This window comes from Protopterus annectens, chromosome 4.part0, assembly GCF_019279795.1.
Source record: "Protopterus annectens isolate FY-2018-M chromosome 4.part0, PAN1.0, whole genome shotgun sequence".
In the NCBI taxonomy this organism is placed as follows: Eukaryota; Metazoa; Chordata; order Ceratodontiformes; family Protopteridae; genus Protopterus; species Protopterus annectens.
Window position 1 is genome coordinate 1851742502 of NC_056733.1, and position 15266 is coordinate 1851757767.

The 15266-nt window shown below is 37.8% G+C and overlaps 1 protein-coding gene across 1 annotated transcript in view; it reads left to right on the forward strand.

Moving 5' to 3' along the window:
• The first annotated feature begins 504 nt into the window (after positions 1-504).
• The window catches only part of ATP10B (ATPase phospholipid transporting 10B (putative)), a 2370254-nt gene continuing 2355492 nt past the window's right edge, over positions 505-15266 (forward strand). The window contains exon 1 of the mRNA XM_044069530.1: positions 505-588. The gene's annotated coding sequence lies outside the window, so the exon portion shown is untranslated. The remainder of the gene's footprint in view (positions 589-15266) is intronic.

The following is a 15266-nucleotide window of genomic DNA, read 5'->3' on the forward strand; positions in this document are numbered from 1 at the left end:
ACATTGTAGATATCACAAATCATGGATAAAGTCTCTGGAAAGTGATATATATATAGGTGGTAGATGTCACAGATCATGGATAAAGTCTCTGGAAAATTTTATATATATATATATATATATATATATATATATATATATATATATATATATATATATCTATATATATGTATAGATGGTATGCCAGTTTTTGTTGTATTGTGCAAACTAAGCTCCTGGCTATGTTAAGACTTATTGAGCTGGTATTTGTATGATCGCACTTTATGCATTGTGTGCATACCTCTCAACTGTTTATTGTGGAAAAGAATGATTTTTCTTTTAAATAGAAATTACAAAAATGCCACAAATAACCAGTGCCCCCTTTCATTTATGATTTTTACTTTTTCCATTTGTGACATCAGCCCAGCAATAGCACATCAGTAAAGCCACAATTGTGCACATTAATATATGTGTGAATCAGCAGCAACATTGTACTAAATGTAAGTTATGCATTGTTTGCAGAATCAGACAGTAAAGAATCCAAGCTGAGCCTGTTAATGTAAAATGAATGCCTTGTCACTCATAGAATTTCCATGCTGGTGAAGCTATCTGGTAAGTAAGCACAGCTCCGAACTGTCCCTAATGGTTTTGATTCATATTCTTATGATGTTCCCTGTTAAATGTTTGAATTTCTGGTAAATCACTGAGGATTGGAGCCATTCAGCAATGCCAGATAATAGAATTTCATATTTCTTATTGGTTACAAAATAATGTATGTTGATGCAAAACCTGTTATTCTATTAGCTTTAAGTGAATTTGAGTAATGTCTAAAAATTGCCCCTGATTGGGCTTGGACCTTTGTCCTGCTCTTATTTTTGGTTTTGTCCAGAATTCCTGAGGAAACACATTGGTAGGTATGGATGTGATAGTTTAAATAACAGAAATTCGGAAGCAAGGTAAAACATATAGAACACAAATAAGGTAACTGCTGATGCTTAGGCACAGGTGGGTCTGAATATTAAGAAGTCTTGTAGGAAAATAAGAGGGCAATTTAGTGGCTAAGCTTTCTGCCTTACAGTTTCAGGGCCTTTGATTCATCTGTGACCTCCCGTATCTGTCCATGAAGATTTCACTTCCTCTCCTGCTTTTTTTTGTACTGGAGTTGCGATACCAGAAATGAATTTATCTTTTTTAGATCTGCATTTTTTTATTTCAGTTTTAAAAAAAAATACCAGTCTGATCTTTTATTACAACTGACTTGTAAAAAGCAATCTGAATAAAACATGGTATAAACATCATTCTGTTTACAATTTTGCATTATTTTTGTCAATTCTGTTTTACAAACTTTCTTTAAAGTTTGTATTTATTTGTGGTGGCATCCCACAGTCCTACTTAAAGTGGAAGGAATTATGATGTCATGTAGGTACATGTATGCTATGTATTATGATAACTGAGGCCAGCTGTACCTACTTTTAAAGAGCATGTTCCACATTTTTTGGTGACTGCAAAAAGAAAGATATAATTGTATTTCAACAATGACTTGTAAATGTTTCTAGCTGTAGAAAATATAGGGCTTTATATTAATTTTACTGTCTCTGTTCTACTTCATGTTGTGTTTCTGTATTATACTACATTGCAAAACTGTAACTGTATGTTGAAATTAAATGTTTAAATGCGCTTTAGCTCATGTTATGGCTGCAATGGTCTTAGGACCAGAACACAGACCCAGTCAATAAAGTCAAATGAATAAATAAGCAAACAAACAAACAAATAAATAAATAACATCACGATATTTGATTTTGTGCAGGTCTGCCTCAAGTAGGTCAATGGGTAAATGTAGTACTTGGTCATCTAATTATAAGATGGAAGTAGCCTTACTTTTGGTGTATGAGATATTGGCAATATCTCATGGGCTCCAGAAGTGAGTTCCGATAGATTCCAGGGTACCACAATCTTTTTATTACATTCAATTTTTCTGAACTAGAAGGTATTTATTTTCCTCTGACTTGGCTGCTAGGTAGAGCTTGTAGGAGGCCTTGGCCTGTGAAATGTAATTGTTTAATTGTTTGTGTACCGTGCTCAGTCCGCATTTGTTCTGTGATGTGAGGTAATGTTTGCAGCTAGCACTGTTTCTGTTTTTTGCTACATAATGTGTCCAACCGAAGCTCTTTACATAATGTGTCCAACCGAAGCTCCACTAAAGGGGTTTCTTTTTTGAATCTCCATCAGTATCTGTCTGCAAATGGAATGTGCATATACAATCATTTAGGACAAAATGTGGAGAACTGAAACTTTCAATTCTGTGCATTTTTGGCTAGATTACAAGTTAGGGGTGTAGAGCTGTTATTATTCTTAGAATAATTGTTAGAAGAAAAGTAATGGATTGCTTAGATATTTTGGAGAATGTTTGTGTTTGTATTTATAGATAACTTGATATCAAAGATGAATTTAATGTATATGGTATACATCTGCAAATCATTTTTCAGTAAAACCTGGAATCAAATGCATTCAAGCCAAACGATGCCTGCTGGCATATTTTATCTATGAGTGCAACCCCCCTCCCCAATTACACTACCATCACGTAGGGAGCTTTTTGTCCTACATACCTTGAACCACTGTAACTGATACCAGGGTTATACAGGCTTGGTTGACGTTAAATAAAAAAAAATAAATAAAGTTGAATGAGTTTGTTTTTCTGAATTTCACTAAAAAACAACTCAGGGACATAAACAAAAACTGATTTAGCAAGGAATGGGATAATAGGGGAGAAGGAACAGGTGATGCTGATCTGGTTAGAATAACGGCAAGAATAGCATTGCCCTTTCTAAGATTTCGTCAGTTTGCTTAAGATTATTACTGGAAAGAAAATACCCCCCCCCCCAAAACTGTACAAATCCAGTCCTCCTGCTATAGTTATCCTAAGCAATAGTGAGCTAATTGAAATCAGCCATAATAAAAGTATTGCTGGTGCTGTTTAAGTTTATTAGTTTATTATACAGTATATCATGTCAACAATGGGTCAATGAAAAGGTAAAATAACTGCCCAATAAAAGGAAATCAGCTCCATTTATGATAATAAAGGGACTTCATATCTTTTCATCTAGGTTGATGTCTAATCATCTTGCAATGAGGATGTTATTTATGAGGATAGACACACCCTCCCCCCTTTCCCATTTGGTCTGAGACAATAATAGGAATTGAATCTCTAAATATGGGTGAATTCTTGTTGAATCCTTAGCCAGAACTATTTGACATTTCAGATCTCCATACTCTCCAGGGCCATGAAAGTCTATGAATTGTATTTCCTTTTGTTCAAGGCCATGGGCTTTGATAAATATCAGCTTCACATTTCTCCTGGACTTCAAAATGGCATAGTTAGCAATGTGGCCTTGCCCGGAAGAGGGACAATAGACACAGACCATTTTCTGTTCAGGATCCAGGTGAAATTTTTCACCTGCAAAGCAGGGTAGTAAAGAACATATCTTCCTCCAGGCAGGCAGCCACATATTTTCATGTAAATGGCGCTAGTGGCTAAGCAGTTTATTATAAGCAGTAATCTTATCTGTGAAGCTCAGTGTTCTGATTGGTGCAGGAAGGATGTTAATAAAAAGAAAGCCATCCAACGGTTCAGCCTGATGAAGTGCAGAAAGTGCTGTTGGATAGAAGTCATAACTTGACCTGTATTGCCTTAATACAATATTTTTTTTTATGTTGCTTGTTTTAGTAGCTTTCTTTTTGTTATTCTGTCTTTGTAAAGTCTGTTTTTATTTACTATTTTTGGTTTTATGCTTGAATGAAGTATCCCAAACAGTACCTGAATCTTTTGATCCATCTGATGGAGTGAAGAACAGCCTTCTTGTGTCATGTTCCTTGTTATCCGGTCCACATTGATTAAGATCATTTAACCCCACTTGGACATATCAGTGCCCTGATCTTGATTCCAAGAAGGCAGATAGGAGGGCCCGTTTTTACCTTCAGCTTCTTACTTAATCTATCTGTTTACGATATATTGGAGTAACTAATGTTAAAATTACTAGGGTTATTAGGCCAAGGTCTATGCCTTAGGGACTTTACGGCCTTGACGGAAAGTCTGTTTGCTGAAATTGCCTATTCTGGTTTTGGAATCTCCACATGTATAGAAGTATTTGCTTGTGCTCTATATTAGAGGACCAATAAAGGCAAACTCAGAAGATTGTAGTAAACAGAAAAGAACCCCTCTGTATGTTCTTGGGGCGAACTATTCACTAGAATTTTGGTGTGCAAAGAGTCATGCCTCAAGCTTTAATATCTATTTACATCTGCCACAAATGTTTAATGTTTAATGTGGGGTTGTCGGTGGTTGTAAGTCACTCAGTATGAGACAGTTGTTATATTGTTTCAGGTACCATAAGCTGTAAGGTCAGGAAACACTTCCTATAAAACTGACATGCCTAGTAATGACTGGTTAACCTAACTATAATGCCAGTATCCCATTTGGAAAGATGATCTCATAGAAGGGGCTGTTTTAGAGACAGGGTGCACATCTTGAAAATTAGTTGTTATGGTGAACACCTCACTTAACTTTTATATCTTACTTTGATGAATTCTGGTCGCAGAACAAAACAGGACAGAATTCCTAGGAGAGTTAATGACACTCTAGACAGAGACACTACCACAAATATCCCTTCAGGAGATCTACAGGCTCGGGACCAAGAAGGTGTGCACAAATTAAAAAATTTCAGTAAAACTGAAACGTTTGTAAAGCTTGGACATGTGCCATACCTTGCAACCACTTAGCTAAAGTTATCTGGACAAAACTAGAAATTGTGTGTGTGTGTGTGGGGGTGGGGGGGCAATTGCCCAAGAAAGAGGGACAAGTTATAAGTATTCTCTTATACACTTAAAACCTTGCTATAATAAGAGAATTTGCATCAACGTGCATTTTCCAATGGTTATGAAGACTGAAACTCAAATGTCATAACATACTGACTTCTGTTCTCAGTTATGTACCAGAAAACTACAAATTTTATGAAGAACAAAGGAAAATATGAGGCAAAAATCTGGACAGTTAAGAGGTATGCATGTGGTGAGTAGACAGCAACACAAATGCAGACCATAGAAGATATGTGGAGCAGAGTGTTAAATGGGGAATTATCTAAGAACAAGAAATGTCCTTCCTGTTCTTATGGTATTTATGGAGTTCAATAGCCATTTGCAGAGACACTGACTGGAGTCTTGTTGCCAATATTCCCTTTAGTAGAAGTGAGGAAAAAGCTGTTCATTTGAAAAACCACGTTTTTTGCAATAGTGCTTTTGCTTGCAAAATCCATGACATGGATGCGATACTTGGCTGCACTTAAATATTCTGGAAAGAACAACAGTCTGTAGACATTTTTTTTAATTAGAAATGGAAGCAGCTTTCTGAAAGAAGAACAGAATGGCTTTAAGAATATCCAAGTCTTTGAAAAAGTCCAAACTTAGAGGACAGAATGAAAGACTTATAGTAATGACACTATTTTTTTTTTGCAAAATAAACTACCACCAAGAATAAAGTGTTTCAAGCCAGGCACTTGAGTTCTTTGAAATGACCAGGTACAAAAGTAGTAACAATACCTCTGAGTGTATACTTCAAGATTAAAGTACTTGTAAGTAAGGTCAATAGGTTAATGAGTAACTGGCTGGTCCAGTTGCGCAGCTTGGATTACCTGGGAGAGTTCTGTTAAGCAAAAGCTGGACATAAAAAAAAGAAATCTACCTGACAATCATGAACTAAAGATCGCTAATGTCATTGCAGGCTCACTAAAAGGATGGAGCGTGGAAGGTGACATGTTGGTAAGAAGGAGGCTGGCAACATTTGTATTCAGAAGGCAAGATGGAAGGGCAGTTTAGCAAAGCCACTTGGCTTGGGATCCAAAGTGTACTATCCACGAGAAGAAAAGACTAGAAATGGTGTGGGAATAGTGGCGAGGAAGATGTTCCAGAAAACAGTGAGAGTATATCAGAATTAGTGACAGATTCATGGAAATCAGACTCCAGTGTAATGATAGGGTAGCATTCATAATCTCGGCCTATTCCCCTCAGCAGGGTTATGATAATGAAGAAAAGAAGGCATTCAGGCAGCAGCTGCAGGCCCTAATCGATAAAGCAGGATAAAGCAGGACAACATGAGTTGGTATTGGTGATGGGGAACCTGAATACACATATTGGGACAGATAGAACAGGATATGGGGACAGCTTGGCTGCACATGGGTGCAGCAACAGAAATAAAGAGAGGTCATTCTAGAATTCTGCCTGGCATATACCTTGATGGTGGCCAACGCATGATCCAGCAAAATAGGCACTCACAGGATTATGTACAAGAATGGCCAACATGCAACTTAGGTAGACTTCTTCACCGGGGTAGAATCAGTGATTGCAAAATCATCACCAGTGAAATAATTGGCCTACAGCATAAGCCACAATCAGTTTCACAGAAAAGACACAAGGTTATGAGATCAACACAGGCTAAGTTAAAGACCTGGAATCTGACAGGAGAGAAAGCACAAGAGTTCAAGGAAATACTCAGGACTCTAGCACCTCATGAAGAAGAAGGAAAAAAGCAGAGAAAAGTGAGACTTTAAGGTTCTGTGATCCTTGTTGGTAGTACAAACAGTGGCACATGACTGTAATCCAACTGATATGTTAGCTATACTTCCAGCTTCAACTTAAATACTAAGGTATTCTGACCACTATTAGTCAAGTAAAAAAGTAAGAAAAAATAAACATTAGCAGAGATCTTCTGTAGGTTAAAGCATCTGATTTTATTTCTATATGAGCACTTTCATTGAGGGGAAAAACTTAATCAGATAATAAAACTCTAACAATGCAGTAGTTTAAATCCTCTTGAATAAGGAAAAGTGGACAAGGCTACCCTGCATGATTGGTTGATGGGATGGAAAATCTGATTAGTTAGAAAAACGTGCTTTGGATTGGCAGAGAAGAGACTCCCGTATTAGAATCTGGAGACTGATAGGTATTGTTGCTGTACTCCTGTGATCCCCTTTTCAGGAAGCATTTTATTTACAAGCAAAAAAAAAATGCATTGACTAAAAACTTAAATATATGTGCAAATTCCAGAGTTAAAAAAAATTGTCTTTAATAGTGCCCCACTTATTCATTAGGCATAAAGAGATGATCTTTATTTTTCATGCTTATTTTATTTTTGGTTCACTGTTGCTGCTGAGGAAGCCAAGGAAGAAAATATCTAGATTTGTTGAAACTCCACTACCCAGAGATCCAGTATGAACTACCAAAGAAACAAACGTTTGTAAGTCCTAGGCACGCTTCTTCAGATTACTGGAGATAAAAATAAATGGTTACAATAATCAAGAAAAAGTAGACTATTAACATAATAAACACAATTATAAAGTCTAAAGAACAGGTGGGAGGGTTGTTGCTTTCTTATTTGCCCTTGCTCTGGGAAAGAATTAATCAAGTTGTCTGCAGAACCTATTCATTTCTGCTGAAAACTGACTGCTTAACTATCTTTCTTCCTGGCATTCCTGGCTTCTACTGGGCTATTTTACAGTGATCATTATCTTCCTGGGCATAGCAAGTAAGAATCACCTCAGGTGTACATGGCCAACTTTTATGAGGCTATTTTATAATGGTACCTCCTGTCTGAAGTCATACCCCCTGACCATGGAATATTAAATTCTACATTTTTAGATCTTTTATGTTGTATGTCTTGTGGTGGTTTGTCAGTTGTGCCACAAATCTTCACTTAGTGAATATCCAACCGGGAGGACTAGGTGCCCTGTGTCCTCAGCCTCTAGCAGAATTTCTACTTGGCTCACAGTCTGAACCCACCTACTGTCTAGATGGGTTACATACTAAAACAAAAGGCAGCTTGTTCCTTTTTGCATGCTGGACCCAGAAGATAGTAACATCAGGCCAGACCAATACCATACTGAGAGGAACAGGATATGGGTCTTCTACTGTATTATTATGGACACAACCCTGAAGCACCATCACTGACCTCAATTTATAGACAATGTACAATATGACAATATGGCGAGTGGGAGCGCCTACTAGAAGGAAGGCTGGACTGGCTGCCACGGGAGACATTGTACATGGGATTTACTGTCACAGGGACCCTCCCCCGACAGAACACATGGCAATTACTTTTACTAAAATTACAGATACCACACTTTTAAACAAAAGATATAGATATCTGGGTACATATTATTCAACAGATAAGAAAGGAGAATTGTTGTCATTTCTAGCACTACTTAGAAATAGGTTTGTCTAATCCACTAATGGGCCACTCATGCCTGCCCTCAATTTGTATGCCTTGTGGATTATGGAGGATCAAGTGTAAGAACAAAAAGGCATAATGATGTGTGGGAGAAATGTCTGGAAAGTTATCCTGAAGGAAGTTGTCTTTTTGTAGTAGAAGTATGCATAAGATCTTTGTACTTGGCTTTGGATAGAAGTATAAAAAGGTCATAAGCAAGGTATTTACGCTTCTTGAATAGCACAAAACAGGTTTTCTTGCTTAGTGACAACTTCTTAAAATTGTAGTTGAATTTTCCTTCTAGAAAATTGAGAGGCCATGTGATTTAGATTGGATCACTCTCATGTTGTCATTGCTTTCCTGCAGAGTTGGTGTGAACCTATCTGATATTGATTAGCGCACCCCACCACAGCTACATTGTAATTTTTAGTGAATTGTCTTTTTGAGTCAAATCATGGTGAGTTGCAGAGAAGTGTCCTTGGAAACTATGGCCACAAGGTTTCTTTAAAAGTAATGAGTAGCCTTACAGAGTGTGCATGTGACTCACACCCAAATGAATGGTCACAGTAAAGTATTTTATAATGAAATTCACCTGGTTCCTTGAAGATCACTTGTAGATTCCTCACATGGTGTTATTTTAAGGATAGCTTACGAATGATTGGTGGCATGTATCGTAGTGCTTGCAGGAAGGTTCCCATTAAACGTATTTGTGATTTCTTTCATTTCTCAGAGACTTACACCTAATGTGCCTTCATCTAACCATGGAAAGGAAGGCCATACTATTTAAAGTGTATAGATGTGAGTTTAGGAAAAAGATAGGCTGTTTAGATAAGAGGTGACTGAGAATTTTGGAAGTATATTGTGATAAATAGCAGAGTTAAAAATTGAAGTGTTAGTTTCTTCAGCTTCTCCAGTTTTGAGTAAGCATGGATGACAAACATTGAATCATCCAGATATGGAAATATCTGTATGGGTTGTAAATGCATGTGGGTTCTATTTAAGCAGGACAGGAAAAATGGAAAACAAAGTAAGTCAAACCACTCATTTTCATTGTGGCAAAGACCCCGACAGTCTCACTTTGAGAGGCTACTCTAGCTAGCACTTCTATTTACTTAAAATCAAATACCATGCTACAAAACCAGTTCCCCAAGGCACAAACTCTGGAAATTGTCTTGTTCTGGGTCATAGGTTTTCTTTTTTAACTTATACAATGACTGCCCGTCTTAATTGTTCCCTGTAGTTTTTTTCCCCACTGTTGCCAGGCAAAAATAATTGGTGGCTGAGAGCATGCCATATGGTAGGGTATGAATAAGTAATTATTGGCTTCTATATGAAAATGTATGGACCTCCTTGGCATGCTCAGCTCATTCATGCCTTGTGGATGACAAGAAGTACATCATCCAAGCAGCTCTCTAGGGTTTTCTGGTTGGCCAAGTACTCTCTCATACATTCCTATATATTGTTAATTGATGAGCAAGCAGATGACCTTTAATAAGCAGTGGGAACTGCTTCCCCAACTTATGTAATCCTTCAATAGCCAGTGACTGCCTTGAGAACATGTGCTTTCATGAGATTATTCACCATCAGTGATTCTGTCACAGAAAGTGCATCCTTAGCATGCATGACTACAATCCTTCCTCCCTAACTGAGGTAAGCAGACACTGCCCCAATACTACTCTATTTATCCATCAACTTCTCCTGTACCCCTCTTGATATTGATCTAGAAGCATGTGTGCAGAATGTTCAAAGAACGTGTATGGTATCCTCATCTGAAGAGTGGCACATTGGATAAGTGTGTAGCCTTGCAAAATTCTATTTTGGTTATGAGTGTCTGTACTAAAAAGAACTAAAAGTAAAATCTGATCCACCAGGTGTTTGGGGATGATCTGGATGGCCATTTTGTGAAGTGGTCTTCAAACTCCCATTGGGAGGCTACCTCTTTTAAGGATAGTATCCAAGAGGGCTCACTATTGAAATCACGATGTCCAAAATACCAATTCACACTGAGCAGAAAAGTGATTACTTTTAAACTTTTAACCTTTTTTTTTTCTTTATAGGAGGTGGTAACCAAACCTCCATATATACCAACTGCCTTCAAGCTTACAGAACTTTGGTGAGGGGGCAAAAGAAGAGGTTTTAATTTAACATTTTGGGATCCAGCATATCACAGCCACCTATTCAGAAGACACGGGGGTTTTGGAGAATGAGGAAGAAAATCACGTTGTAACCTCTGGCTAGTACCTCTGTAACATGTCTGTCTGCATAGATGGAGGCCCAGTCAATTGAAAGGAGACAGATTTTGTCTAGGCCCCTCCATTTCCAAGAGAAGAGTGTTAGCCTATAAGTCATAACTGCTGATGGAAGCCCTAAAAAATGCTGTTTTGATTCCTTGTGACTAAAGTCTGTAACTAACCTTACTGCATAAGCCTAGGGTTTAGTAATTTAATACTTTCATGGTTGGTGTTGGAGACATAAATTCTCTTTCCCAAATAATTACTGTGATCACAATAATGCTCAGAAATAGACAAAGCATATCTATAAAACCTAGGCCAAGAATACAGCTTCCATGGGACCCGATAATATTCCTGGCTGTGTTCTACATGAACTCCAAAGTGAACTGCCACCACATCTGTGTGCCCTGTTCAGTCACAGCCTCACCTCAGGCATTGTTTCTACTGAATGGCACACTGCTACAGTCATCCCTCTCCATAAAGGGGGAGCAACTACAGACCCTAGGAATTGTCACCCCATTAGCCTGACAAGTCTGATATGTAAAGCTATGGAACACATCATCATGAACCTGATTAACAAAAATGTAGGAAATCTCCAAACTCTAGTCCCCACGCAATTTGGTTTTGTGAAAGAGAGATCATGCCGGCTCAACTCGGTTGACTTCTTTGAGTCAGTCACCAGGGCTGTGGATGAAGGTAAGGCAGTGCATACAGCCTACCTCGATCTGGCCAAGGCCTTTGATACCATTCTTCACTAGGGAATTATTGATAAACTCACCAAACTAGGCAGCAACCCCTATATCACTAGGTGGGTTGCAAATTAGCTTACAGATAGACCACACAGTGTGAAAGTAGCGGACTCCAAGTCAGACTGCCAACCAGTCATGAGTGGAGTCTCACAGGGATCGGTCCTGCATCTTTCCCTTTTCGGCATCTACGTCTCAGAAGTCCAGACCAACACAAAGGGACTTTGGCTGACAAGATTCACAGACAACTGCAAGATAGGAGCCATGGTTAACTCCCCAAGTGATGCAAACATCCTATGGAAAGGCCTCACTGAGACCAGTGACTGGTATTGAAACCACAGCCTTAAGCTTAATGCCAAAAAAATGCGTCGGCATCCCTTTTTGCAAAAACTCAGTTCCCACTAATTACCACATTGATGGGAGCCCACTGAACACTGAAGGCGTTATAAGAGATCTGGGGACACAGGTTGACAGCAACCTCTCCTTCAATCACCATAATTCCACTGTGGTCAGAAAGTCTTTCTATGTGGCACATCTCATCACCAATGATTTTGCATCCAGGAAGAAAGAGGTCATTTTCTCTCTCTACTCTTCCCGCATTAGACCAGTCATTGAGTATAATGCCCCATTTGGCATGTACCTCACTAGATATCTACAACAGCTGGAGAGGTCACAGAAGTACCTCAAGAAAAGGATCCTAGGCTTTAAACACATGCCCTACACAGAGAGGCTCAAAAGACTCCAGGTATTCTCTGTCTCATATTGCCTACTTAGAGGTGATCTTTGCTTAACTTACAAAGCCATTTCTGACCCAGCTCTGTTAGAAATGCTACATCTAAAGAAATCCCAATCCTTCCACACCACATGCTCATAAGACCTCAACCTCATTAACACAATCAGCAGAACATGCTGGAGGGACAGGTTCCTCACCCACAGACTGCCCATGCTCTGGAATAGACTTCCCATACATGTCAAGCAGAGCACCTCACTGTCCCTCTTCAAGAGAAATCTTGATGAGTGAATGGATAATAGAAATTTCACCCTGGGGATCATTCCAGTGGCTCTACTTGATAGAGGCACTGGGAACACAGGTAGCATGATGCCAGGGCACTTTTATGGGCTAGGCTTATAAAGGCTCCAGAGTCATTAGCCTAGTACTCACCTAATAACCTATATGAAGGCTTCTTATCCCTAATGTGTTTACTTTTGAATAAGCTGTGCATGAAGAATTTGTGGTTGTGTTAGTGTGTGACATGAGCTGTCATACTTATGCTGAGACTGAAAAATAAATGTAAAGAGCTTTCACTCATGTCTACTGACTTGTGCCATTTTAACCAATGTAGAAGGCATTTGAATTCCATCATAAGAAGGGATCAGAAGTTGGTTTTATGGACTGCAAGAACTATAGTTGAACACTAACATCACAGAGGACTCAGAAATACCCTGTGGAAATATAAACCATGCCAAAGAAAGATGACACCAATGGGCTTCAAGCCATTTTGACAAAATAATACCTCTGGCTAGTGCCCAACCAATCAACCAACCAACCAACCAACCAACCATTATAAGCCAAATAACTAAACAACCTAAAAATTATAAACGTTCAGCCCATCACATCCCTTCACTTTTGTGAAATGATTTGCTGTTCAACACTGATATAGTAGATTGCATGTTTTAGCACAGCAGCTAAGGTGAGTTATGACATGGTGGTGAAGAAGAAGCCCTCAGAAGGAAGGAGAAAGGACAAGGACACGAACCACAAGTAGCCCTTCTCTTTATTATTTCAACAAGCACTTCAGGTGCTACGTATGAATTTTAAGGCTTTAAAATGTTTAACTAAAGTCCTCTAGACATCACATCAGCATTTGGACAGTTACTTTTAAAGGACTTCACTTTTCTTCTTACCAGCACAGTTAATTTGGTGGACACAATAAAAGAACTAAAGATTTGCACCCAGAAAATAAACTTGGCTCTGTGGTTTATGCCTGTGGGGCTACTGATATTACATCTGAAAAGTTAAAGAGATCCAGCAGTTTAACCCGCTTGCCACCCATTACCCTGTATGAACAGCTCTTTGAAAGGGATTTCCAACACCTCACCAAAAGGAGAAGAAAAATGTTTTCTAATTTATCCAAAGATGAGCTTTTGATGCTGGCAATCTTGCAGGGCAACACAGGGATTAAGGTGATGGAGAATCCGGACAAGAGAGGAGGACTGGAATCATGTACTCACCTATTTATTTAAAAAAAAAATGTTACATTACTTGATTTTTTATTATAGTGCTTCAATAAATAAAATTATCTTAGCCTGTCGGAGGATGGATATGTTACTACACAATTTAATAGATGAGTGCAATTTCAATAAGGAATTGGACAATTTTTTGAATGTAGATAAGCTGGTGATTCCTAATATCTTTGGTATTCCCAAGACATATAAATCTGTGTTAGACCCCCCATTTTATTGTTTATTGTAGCTGCAGGGGATCTAAAACTAAGCCATTGGCCAAATTTGTTGACATTAAATTAAAGATTTTTTTTTCGTGACATAGCACATGTATTGGAAGAGTCATGGCACTTTTTGAGTGTTTTGGCAGAGGTAGAATATGTTGAAATTTTTATTCTAGTAGTACTGGATCTGAAAGATTTATTTCTAGTGATTCCACACAAGGTAGAGGTAGAGAAGTTCCACAAGGCACTACTTGAAGGTACATCATTTGGACAAAGGGACATTAATATTACTGTGCAATATATGAAGCAAAAGCTGGCAAACAACTATGTGTTTTTATAAATGAAAACTACAAGTGACTAACGGGTTGCTATAGGGCAGCAGCGGCCCCTGATTTTGCCAACATTATTTTGTGGTGGTGGGATGAAGTTTAATTGTTGTGGGAAGCAGTTTTACTGTTTCACTTGCCTCCCCATAAGGATATGATTACATCCTTACCTTTTTTTGGATGATGTTTTCCTCAGCTGGCATAGTACAGAAAGTTTAGTATGAGAATGTTTGGATAACATCAAGTGGACTGCTTCATTTTTGTATTTTAAAAGTGAACACAGTCTTTTTAATATTAATTTTCTTGATCTCAACATTAGTAAAACTATTGACAATTGAGATACATTTCTAATATGTACAGGAAGGAGACCTATCTCAACTCCTTATTACAGTTTGCACTATGGGAGTTGCCACCCACTCTGGCAAAAGAAAAACATTCTCAGGGGCCAGATGATACATTTCGTTTCTAATAATAAAAATGTTTACTTGGAGGCTAGAAAGCTGCATTGGCAATTGTTGCTAGAGGCAACCAACACCACAGGAATAAATAATAACATCTCAATCGATATTTTGTTACTAATGAAGAGGAAGGAATAAATGGCAAGACCTCAATCAATAGTTTTTTACTACTGAAAGTTTTAAACTAACATTATTATTTATTTTTTTCAAGTTGGGAAGTGGTTATACATTATGATTTTTAATCGAAAGAAAAACTATACCTGTTTATAGTTAGGTATTATTGAAAGTATACTGCATTGACTGTTATTTTTGATTGTCAATAAAACTGATTGTTAAACTTGTTTGGATATTAATGGACCATGTGACATGTGTAAGACATTATTTTAATCAAGACTGGTGGATGTTTGTTGTTCTGATGAAGTTCCAGATTTTACACATAACAGAGGTGTTTCACCAAATTATTACAATTCATTAAACATGGATATTAAGGACTTGCCTACAGTTTACCACACTTTTTTATTTTGTTGGTTGTTACACACACACACACACACACACACACACACACACACATATATATATATATATATATATATATATATATATATATATATATATATTATATATAGTTATGTATTTCATGGAATAAATGAGTTTTTTTTTTGTTTCATATTAACTCATAGGGAAAAATAAGCTTGTGCCCGATGTGGTGGTTTAATGCTCAGCATTCAACGAGTGGAAAAAGTACACCAAGAAAAAAAAGATCACCATTTTACCTTGGTATTAAGTTGGTCTTTGCTGCTTAGATCTAATTGTGCAACTAGGAAATAT